The sequence below is a fragment of the Thunnus thynnus genome, chromosome 4 (genome assembly GCF_963924715.1).
Source record: "Thunnus thynnus chromosome 4, fThuThy2.1, whole genome shotgun sequence".
Lineage (NCBI taxonomy): Eukaryota > Metazoa > Chordata > Actinopteri > Scombriformes > Scombridae > Thunnus > Thunnus thynnus.
Window position 1 is genome coordinate 1,790,194 of NC_089520.1, and position 10,190 is coordinate 1,800,383.

The 10,190-nt window shown below is 37.3% G+C and overlaps 2 long non-coding RNA genes across 3 annotated transcripts; one reads left to right on the forward strand and one right to left on the reverse strand.

The window, feature by feature from the left end:
* Positions 1–202: 202 nt before the first annotated feature.
* LOC137180867 (uncharacterized) lies at positions 203–3,374 on the reverse strand. Of its 2 annotated transcripts, none has more exons than XR_010928068.1 (3): positions 3,186–3,374; positions 2,780–2,831; positions 203–2,332 (listed from the first exon to the last, which is right to left on the reverse strand). It is a non-coding gene; the product is annotated as an uncharacterized lncRNA (long non-coding RNA). The 2 variants fall into 2 exon arrangements; XR_010928067.1 differs by having other exon boundaries at positions 2,780–2,834.
* A 205-nt stretch (positions 3,375–3,579) lies between these two features.
* Positions 3,580–6,167, forward strand: LOC137180868 (uncharacterized). Its single transcript, XR_010928069.1, has 3 exons — positions 3,580–4,652; positions 5,319–5,696; positions 5,874–6,167. It is a non-coding gene; the product is annotated as an uncharacterized lncRNA (long non-coding RNA).
* Positions 6,168–10,190: the final 4,023 nt, after the last annotated feature.

Below are 10,190 nucleotides of genomic sequence, written 5' to 3' on the forward strand. Positions count from 1 at the left end.
TAGCTGTGCCATTTTTCTATGGGATTTCCCAATGTATTAATATGTTGTTAGCATAAAGCTAAGCGAAGATTAGCGTCCTGTCAGGCAGTTCAGTTTGTGATGTTAGGTGTCATGTTGCGAAACAACTATATTTAAGTAAAAGTCCTGCATTCAAATGTATGTAACAGTAAACATTTTTATCAGTTAAATGTAGTTTCTCCTTCTAAAAGTCCATTTATGATTTCTCATAGACAGACACTAATGCCTACCATACACTAGAAGACTTTGAAAAGACTTTTAAAAGACTAAAGTTTGACACCCTCTCACAACTAAAGACAATGTGTCATAAGTCACTGAATTTTTAGTCACAGACTAAGATTTTGCAAAGACTGGGGATCTTGCAGGGTCACTATTTGCAAGACTGCAACTAGATTCCTTCAGAGATTATTTCCCATCCTGCCCCTGGTGGAGAATCTCAAGAGGAAAAAACTGTTGAACGATGGAGCAGAAACAGACGCTGTCCTTGTGTGTGCAGTGGTTTATTCTGAAAAAACAGCCAAGAGAAAATGTAAATTAATCAATTAACGAATTCAGTTATAACTGAACAACAACTGTGAAAAGAAACAACAGACGCTGATCGTTCCTGTTATTATGTTATTTCATTTAACAACTTTTTTTTTTTTTTTACAAATAAAAATATATTTTGGTTAATGTTCCTTAGATTATATCAGCTAAAACAATCACATTTCAAAAGGTGTCATCCGGCACTTGTATTTTTACAAGTCTATGAAACTGCATGAACTTCTACTGCATGAAATACAGTAGAAACAACAATAGCCTGGATAATTATACAAAAGCAGAACGTCACAGCTTTAATAACTCTAAGTGGCCTGAAATCATGTTTGAAATACAGTGGAAACCGCTTATATGGATCAAAAAGCCTGGGACAGAATCATTCCTATACAAATGCTGTTTAAATAATTTGCTTATAGTTATCAATAGTCCACTTACAGTGTTCATTTTGGGTCTTTTCATATATGAAAATATATGGAAAAAAACATTTTAATCTACAGTAATTCTATTTTCTTTTTATCTTACTCCCATAATACACATATGATGTCTATTTAGCAGCTGCGGCACCATTATCAGGCATTGCAGCACTTCCGCAGGGCTGTGTGGAGGTGCAGGGTGTGGGTGTGTTGATTTGTAACTGACATGAAACAATCAGAAAATAACGTAACAACGTCCTCTAATTCACCGGCTTTCTCGCTACCACTGCTCGCTCTCATCCACTTTCTATCTCGCTCGACCACTACCTCTCTCTCTCTCTCTCGTCTTTTTTTAAAATGAGCCGTGAAGCCGTCAGCAAAGCCTAACTTTACTTTTAACGTTATCAAACGAAGAGCAATGTTAATTAATAATTTAATTTAATTTTTTTTTTTTAATTTTAAGTTTAAATTCTTGCAAGCTTGGAATTTAGTCTTTCAAACGAGACCTATGGTTATTGTCTGTTATCTTGTGCCCTTATCACTATTATATCACTATCAGACATCATCAATAACAATCACACTACAGGAATCAGTTCATCCCTGCAAAACTGATTAAGAAGGCTGGTTTGGTTCAGGAGCCTTGACTCTCTGAAGGCTGTAACAAAGAGAAGGATGATAGCTAAACTACTGGCTAATCCTTCCCGTACCTGTATGTCTTATGTAGGTATGCTCACTCAGGTGTGCCCACCCACAACAGTTGTATTTCTACAAATTTCTACAGGAAACACTGGGTATTAAAGCAGATTAAGAAATAGACTGAATATGTCAGCCATGGTAGCACCACAATGAAAATCTGCATGAAAATAAACACACCAAACAGACTTTTGTTTGCAGTTAACTTGTTCTAGAAACAGAATTCATGTACAAACACCCCACAGATCAAATGGAATGATCTCTAAAATTACAGATTTGCCAAGGAGCTTGGCTAGCTTTAAAAATAATTCATCTGGTCAGCAGAGTCAGTGAGGATGCTTGACTAGAGAATGTTCAGAGCATCTATCTCTTAGGCTCGCAAACAACATGCTAATGGCAGGTTGTGCTCCAAACTCCTACCAGGAACTTTGGCTATATAAATAGTAGGAAGGGCTTTGGTTAAAAAAAAAAAAAGCCTGTAAAACCAGCTTCGCAGTACTGCTGTTATGTAAAGAGCAGTCTGGTTTCAGTCTTTCAGTGCATAGTGTTGATAGACCAAATGCAGTCAGTCTTTTGAGGTACCTTGCATGTATGGATAAAACGCATCATGTGTCTTTCAACTGCATATACCTCACTCTCTCCCCACTTATGTTTGGAGTTACCTCTGTTGTCTGTGAAGAAAAGAGAGAGGAGGGTGTCAGTATCTCATTACTCAAAGCATATTTTTCAGTCCATCCAAATCAGTTCACAACGTCTGGAGGCAAAGATTTCATTTAATGGCATTTGTAAATGATGACAAAACTAGTGTGCCTCATTTAAGAAGATAATGTCATGCTTGTGATTAAAAACTTTTCCAAAAATGTACAAAATTATCAAAATCTATTCATAATGTGAATATTAGATTTATGTACTGTATGAATAAAAAAACCAAGGTGGCTTAAGGTCAAAATGTTAATATAAATCCCTCACAGCTTAATGTTGGCTAGCATACTGTTTAGAACCAGGGAACAAACACTGGATAATAATACATACCCATAGATCCACTAAATACTACACCGATAACAAATACCTTACAATCCCTAAGAGATTAAGTAGTATTTTATAAAACAGGATCCTACCTGGGGTCTCTTCACTGACAACAATCTGCTCACTGACATCAGGTGCCAATTTCTGCTGAAAACAGGAAAAAATTAAAACCAATCATGACACAACTCAAATCTCATGACACATTGAGATAAAATATTCTATATTGTGAACTTGTTCAGTTTGTGGGGAAGTGGGTGGGTCCTTTCTTGACCCCCTTTCAACCACTCACACCTAACCAGGGATGTTAATCCAGGTAAAACTATGGTCACCATTATGTCACTCTATCCTAACAGGAGACATACAGACAAGAGAAGTCCCTACAGACCATGACTACTCGGGATGGATACTGCATACTCAAAGACCCACTGAATACTACACTGAGAACAAATAACTTACAATCTCTAAGAGATAAAGTAGTATTTTATATACAGGCCCTACCTGAGGTCTGTCACTGTCATTGACAATCTCCTCACAGACATCAGATGCCAATTTCTGCTGGAAAAACAAAAGAAAATCAAATATGATCACTGGCAATCCCACTCGCTTCCTCCTTTGTATTCAATTAGATACGGCAGCTAACAGCAAACCAAAGGATGTATATGTGAGACTGCCGTCCTTGGCAGGTCTCATAGTTTAAGAATCTGTTATTCATCTGTCACTTGCATACAGCCAGTGACTACAGTATTGTGGTAGTGAAGCAAAATATGTTCTGCCAGTGTAAACACCTCAAGTGTGTGTTGCAGATGAAAATATCAATTTAAGACCAAAGACTGCAACACTGGATGGTGTCTTTCAACGCCAACACATGCTGCAATTTTTCCTCAATTCTGTCTCTTCTCATCTAATTCCTTCACTCACTCTGAAAATATAAAAGCCATCCTTTTAAAATCTGAGTGAGCATAAAGAACTTTAACTTGTATGGTGTTAATTACAGTAATTGTGGACAAACAACACAGTGGGAATGCATAAGCAGTAAAGCTAGCCAAACTATCAAGCTAACGTTACATTTTAACGGACAGTTGAAACACCACTAATGTCAATTTAAAAACTTTAGCTCCACATTTTGCTAGCTACTTACTTTGTGGTACTTTGTCTGACATTATTATTTAATGCCACACATGTTCATGTCATATACGCTAACCTGAACTCTAATCCCTCTGTCTCATAAAAGCAGCTCCAGTCTGCCATGCTAGCTTTAGCATGGAGGGTTTGTTTGTTTTAAACACCCATGTAGCATGGGTGAGTGGTGGATTGTTGGTCACTCTTTGTTAACAGTAACAGCTGTCTCCATGTCTCATAAAAGGATACATTTTTGGGGCTAACTTATGACAGCAGCAGCTCTGACATCAGCATATAAAAGAATTTTGCTTTTAGTTTTATGTCAGCCAAAGAAGGACGCTTAGCTAGCTGTCTCTGGCTAACTTTAGCTTTTCTCAGGTCAGACTGTCTAGCCAACAAAGTGTTGTGTACTTCGTTGAAACTGTTCTGATATTGGCTGAAACACCAGGCAAGGCTAACAAGATAGTACACACCTGCCTGCAACCGACCCATTTTATTCATAGATTATTCATAGAGTCTGTTTTTATGGTGACCATTACACTTAGCGGATGACAGCAGCTGTAAGCTTGTGGTGAACAGATATTTAATTCAGGTCACCACTGTTTTAATGGGTTGTGTTTTCAGTGGGGTGTTACGGTGAATTTAAAGGGCTCTAACGTTAGCTTTACTGTCTGCTAGGTTGAGCTTGACTCAGGTCGGTTATCTGGGTGACAGCTGCTGTACTTGTGTGACAACTGCCAAGACCCAAGAATGTATTCATAATTTAGGAGACTTCTAAAAAATAAAAATCATATGCATGTTTAATTTAAAACCAGCTGTGGGGTTTTCAGCAAGTAATGGTTGTAGGTAAGTGTGTTCATTTTTCTAAACCTATGCTAACTGACTGTGGAATTTGACGTTTTTGCTTATCATGCATTTGTTTATTCTCCAAACACAAATCTCAGATCAAGTGGTGGAAAAGGGACCTAGATGGCCAGAGGGTAACTGGGAATATAAGAAAGAAAAAAGTATCATCTGCTGACATTGTCCTTTTTTATAAATTTATGTCAATCTTTATATTACACCTGGGTTAAAATATTGTTGGGCTATACTGTTAATATGTACCACCTTGTAATTATAATACATTATGTTAACAAAGGTTTTAGAGAGACAGAATGAATTTAACTCAACAAAGTAATGTAAGTTCTACCAAGTTTGGCCAGCTCTGTTACCAAATCATTAAAAATATCTTCCTTTTTGTTTAAACAACATTGAATAGCTATTTTTAATCCTGCCTGGTAGTGCTTCTTAAGTCTTTCAATGTGAAAAAATCTAACAATAGTTCAACAATTACCTCAGTGTCCACCACGTACCTGCATGCTGATTAAAGTAGTTTTTTACATTTTTTTTACATTTCAAGTATTACTCACTTTTGTTTAAGTTAATGATTTGCCAAGTAACTGTGTCCTAATGTGTCCTAATGCACTAATATGCCTTACTGCCACCATAACAAGATTCCCTTTCTTTTTGAAGAATTTACTTCAAGGCTGGAGGAGCTTTTACAGAAGGAAGACAATCCTGATGGCCAGCAGCCACCGCTGCATAGTTGGAGCAAAAGGCAGAGGAAGTTCAGCAATGCTGGCAACAGTCAAGACGGCAAAAATCTTGACAGTCTGCTGGCAGCACAGAGCACCACAGATAGATGTTGTAGTCACTGCCACTCAGAAAAAGCTGTCATCTGTTGCCAGGAATGTATGCCTGTGGAGTGGTTTTGTGCAGAATGCGACTGTACCATCCAGAAGCAGCACATACTACCCAACAGGCAAACCATTATTAATGGTTTCTATAAGTACATTCAACAATCTCAGTCAGTGACTCTTATGGATGGGAAGTACAGCATCTGTGAACAGGGTATACAAGTGTTTTTCTTTAAATTTGTTATCCATAATACCTTCTTGTGATGCAGATCTTCACTCACTGTCATTCTGTTTTGCATAAATGGTGTGTAAACTGAGTATATTCTAATAATACCTTTACATATGACTTTGGCTATTCATTTTTAACTTCTTATGTTTTTGCTGCTTTCAGGCCGTTATGATCTTCATGTGCCACAAGTTACAGTACATGCAGTCACTGAAGGAGTCAGAGGACACCTGATGTGGCTGATTTGAACAAGAACTACTAGATGAGAACTAGTCTGCATGTTCTGAACCATAGAAGTAAGCTTATCAAATACCGCAATGACGTGTGCCCTGGTGGCATAAGGGGTTGCAGGGAACTTCTGTCATTTTCCATCTCTCTCTTTACCTCGTGAGGCAGCAAGATTCATGAGATCACGACATCAAGAGATAACTCGAGAATCCATCTTGTCAGTCTTCAAGTTATGCAGCTGCCTCGCAAGGTAAGACGGTGATAGATGGTGATGGACGGACTGTTCATCCAATCACCTGCCAAGTATTTCCTGCCCTTTTCCAAACAGTTTCCATGGACGACTTCTCAAATGTGCTCTGTGTCATTTCTCATTTTTATGTAAGATATACAAATGTCTAATAATGGCAAAGTGCCCAAGAATATTTTTAAATATCACAATAACAATAATTATAAATAACGATGTAGAGATTTCAGTTTCAGTTTGAAGTTTTGTTTTCAAAGTTTAACAGAAACCTTCTGTTTGGTTTCTGAAGGAGGAAGACTCACTCATTGCTAAGACTCACAGCTCTAAGATTCTAAGGTATTTCCCTAAGGAAGGATAACGATTGGCCAGTTGTTAAAGACGATGAGCGAACCAAAAACCAAAAAAAACAAAAATCTGAATTGATGGGTAGAATATTGATCACTCTGTGTCAGTCTATATTTTGCCAGACCAGTGGAAACCAGGTTGGATGAAGAGGGTTTGGAAATTGCTGTTTGTAGGCATGGATTTCTTCTGAAGGACATCTTTTTGTTTGTTTCTTTTTCTTTAATGTTTTTCTTTTTTTAATATGAATGTTAAATCCTTCTATATAACCTAGTTTTTAATGTTCAGTATGTTAAACGATGATTTATTTCATCCCTGAAGGTCTAAACAGGTTTCAGGGCCAAATCTTTGCTTATCTGATGTTCTTTCAAAAAGAGTTCATTGCCTCCATGGATGTGACCTGTCGGTACTTTTCATATCTTGTAAAAGTGACTGACGTGTTACATCATCTGGATCCTTTCAAGGAAATGAAACCGTGCTCATCTGAGATGCATCATAAAGAAAACAACACAAAATGTGAGGTGATGTCTTTCAGAGTGTTCATTCTTTTCAAAATGGTAATTGCAAAAGTTGTAGAAAACAAACATTACGTCTTAACCAATAGAGTGAAACAGCCTAGATATAAACTTTCCATTAAAAAAAAAACAAAACTTTGATCTGTATTATACATTATATACACAATGTTGCATAACAATACAAAATCCTTAGGAGTGCAGAACTCTGACTGCCATATCTAGCACATTCCTGTACAACGCCATGCTTATTGCATATTTGACATATATTTATTTATGTTTTCTAAAAATCTTATCTTCTCATTATTTTCCACACCAGCAGACTGGTGTATACAGTGCATTTCACACACATTAAATTACTTTTGTGATTTGTATGTGACAATCAAATCTTGAGGTTCAAACAACTATCATCCAATCAGATCATGTTGAGCGCAAGGAACCAAGACGGTTTAAGCACCACTATTGGTGAAGAAGTCGAGCAAGTAAACAGTTTTCTTTCAAGATGCTGCTGTGACCACCAAATACATGGCCAAGTCAGGTTTGTAAGTGTACAAACTATTAGAGTTTTAGCTTTATAAGTCCATATAATTGTTTCTTCACTGTAGAAATGATCATAAGATGGCACTTCTGCAATCTGGGCACCTTTTGAGCCATAACTAGTAGTAAATTCTACAGTCACCTATTGTAGGTGACCTGCTGAGGAAAAACTTGCCACACAACTTGTATTAACTTTCTGATATGTACACATACCCTGTCAGCATTCAGTTTGATGTGTTTATTTATTTTATACTAAACAGTAAGAACAGACATGTTAACTCTCCCTGCCATGGGCTCCATGGAGCCTTGTCTTCAAGATACAATAAGGTTTGTATAGATTTTCTATCAAACCGTTAGATGCTATATGCATCGATCTTACTGAAACTGAAATGTTGTCATTTTTGGTTGTGATCAACCTCAGTGGCAGCTGCGTCTCAGGAGGTTGAGTGGATTGTCCACTAATCACAGGCATCTATGGTAGCAAGTATGATGAGTTTGTATTAGGGGTGTGCCCAAATACAAATACGTTATTCAGCAAAGCACAGATAATGGGGTTTCTTAGGAATATTTGTTTCATACAAATATTTTTAAAATTATTTGTTTTCGGGAAGAAAAAAAAAAGTCAAATACCAGAGTGAACGTTGGTTACATCACTATCTCAGTGTCTCTCCTCTGCTCCGCTGTTACGTCTATCAGCAGGTCTCAGTGAGGGGAGTCACATCCACCTGCTACATGACGCACATTTCCTAATTTGGACATCACTCCTGGAGCTACTGACACTTTAATTTTCTAAAATAAAAAGCATAATAAAAACAAAAACAGGATTTTTAAGCCTCTTTCCACTTTTAATCAAATACAAATACAAATAATTTTGCTGCCTCAACAAATACAGATACAAATACAAATACTGGGCTCTCTGCACATCCCTAGTTTGTATTAAAGGTTAAATGAGAGACATGTAAAGTGCTACATACAAGTCTATATAGATGTGGTATATTTACACTGATCAACCACAACATTAAAACCACTGACAGGTGAAGTGAATGACATTGATTATCTCGTTACAATGGCACCTGTAAGGGGTGGGATGTATTAGGCAGCAGATGAACAGTCAGTTATTGAAATTGATGTGTTGGAAGCAGGAAAAATGGAAAAAGGATCTGAGCGACTTTGACAAGGGCCACATTGTGATGGCTAGACAACCGGGTCAGAGCATCTCCAAACGGCAGGTCTTATGCTGTGTTACCAAAGTGGTCCAAAGAAACACAACTGGTGAACCAGCCACAGGGTCATGGGCACCCAAGACTCACTGGTATGCATGGAGCATCTGATCCGAGTCCACAGAAGAGCTACTGTACCACAAATTGCTGAAAAAGTAAATGCAGGCTATGATAGAAAGCTGTCAGAACACATTAAACAACAACATTAAAACCACCTATTAGGTAGATGGTTTAATATTGTGGCTAATTAGTGTACATCGGAAGATTGTTGTCAGTCTGAAACAGTGTCTGCTTGAAGTATTTGCAAAGCACAGATGTCTGAATGTCTGAACAGTGCAAATCCACAACGTCAAGAAACCACAAGCTCTATTTAGTTTAGTTTAGACTAGTTTATATCAGCTTTTGATTAGCTAATAAAACCTGGATTTGTTCCAGTGCAAGTCACAGTGTAATAGAAACATGTTTTTTTATACATTTCAATTGGAAATCATGAGAAACACTATCTGTATCGGCAGAATGTATGATACACAAAATAAAACAGACGCAACTTACATGTTTCATTTGACATATTCTGAAAAGGAATCAATTTGTATAATAATCTCTTTATTTTTAGATCGTAGTAAAAAGCAGTAGATCATCATTCACAAGATCTCCCAGCTAAAGAAACGGCTACTTCAGGAGATTTGGGAGATACAATCAGTTGCCTGATGGTATCTCTGTAGACATGGATTCAGTTGTGCAGAAACTCTCCAGAAACTCTGAAGACAGGATGATATGACCACGGCAGGAGCAGAGTACAGGTATTTCTCTAGTAGCTGTCATTGTTGTCAGATGTAGTTACTCTGAGTAATTTATAATTTTGTGTTATCTGTAATGTCTTTACAGATGGTGTTCACATTCTCACTAAAAAAAAGAGGCTTTTCAACCAGCAGATGCTGCTTTCCAGATTAATGGAGGAAAAAGCAGATCATCTTAAAGGAAATGATGCAGCAAAGTCTCTACATCAGGGAAAAGATCCACTCAATGATGATGAAGTTTAACTCTGCTCTAATATACACTTTTATATTGTCATATGTACTGTATAAAGTCTGTATAATGTAAAAAGTATCAAGTAGGGGTGTGCCTGAATACAAATACGTTATTCGGCAAAGCACAGTGTCAGTATAGCACAGTATTAGTCTCATACAAATATTTTTAAAATTATTTGTTTTCAGGAAGAAAGAAAAAATCATGTTAAATACCAGCGCACAGGTCGGTTACATCGCTATCTCAGTGTCTCTCCAGGTCTCAGTGAGGGGAGTCACATCCACCTGCTACATGACGCACATTTCCTAATTTGGACATCAGTCCTGAAGTTTAAGGTGTTCCCCAGAGATAAAGCTGAACTTAAGACACAAAT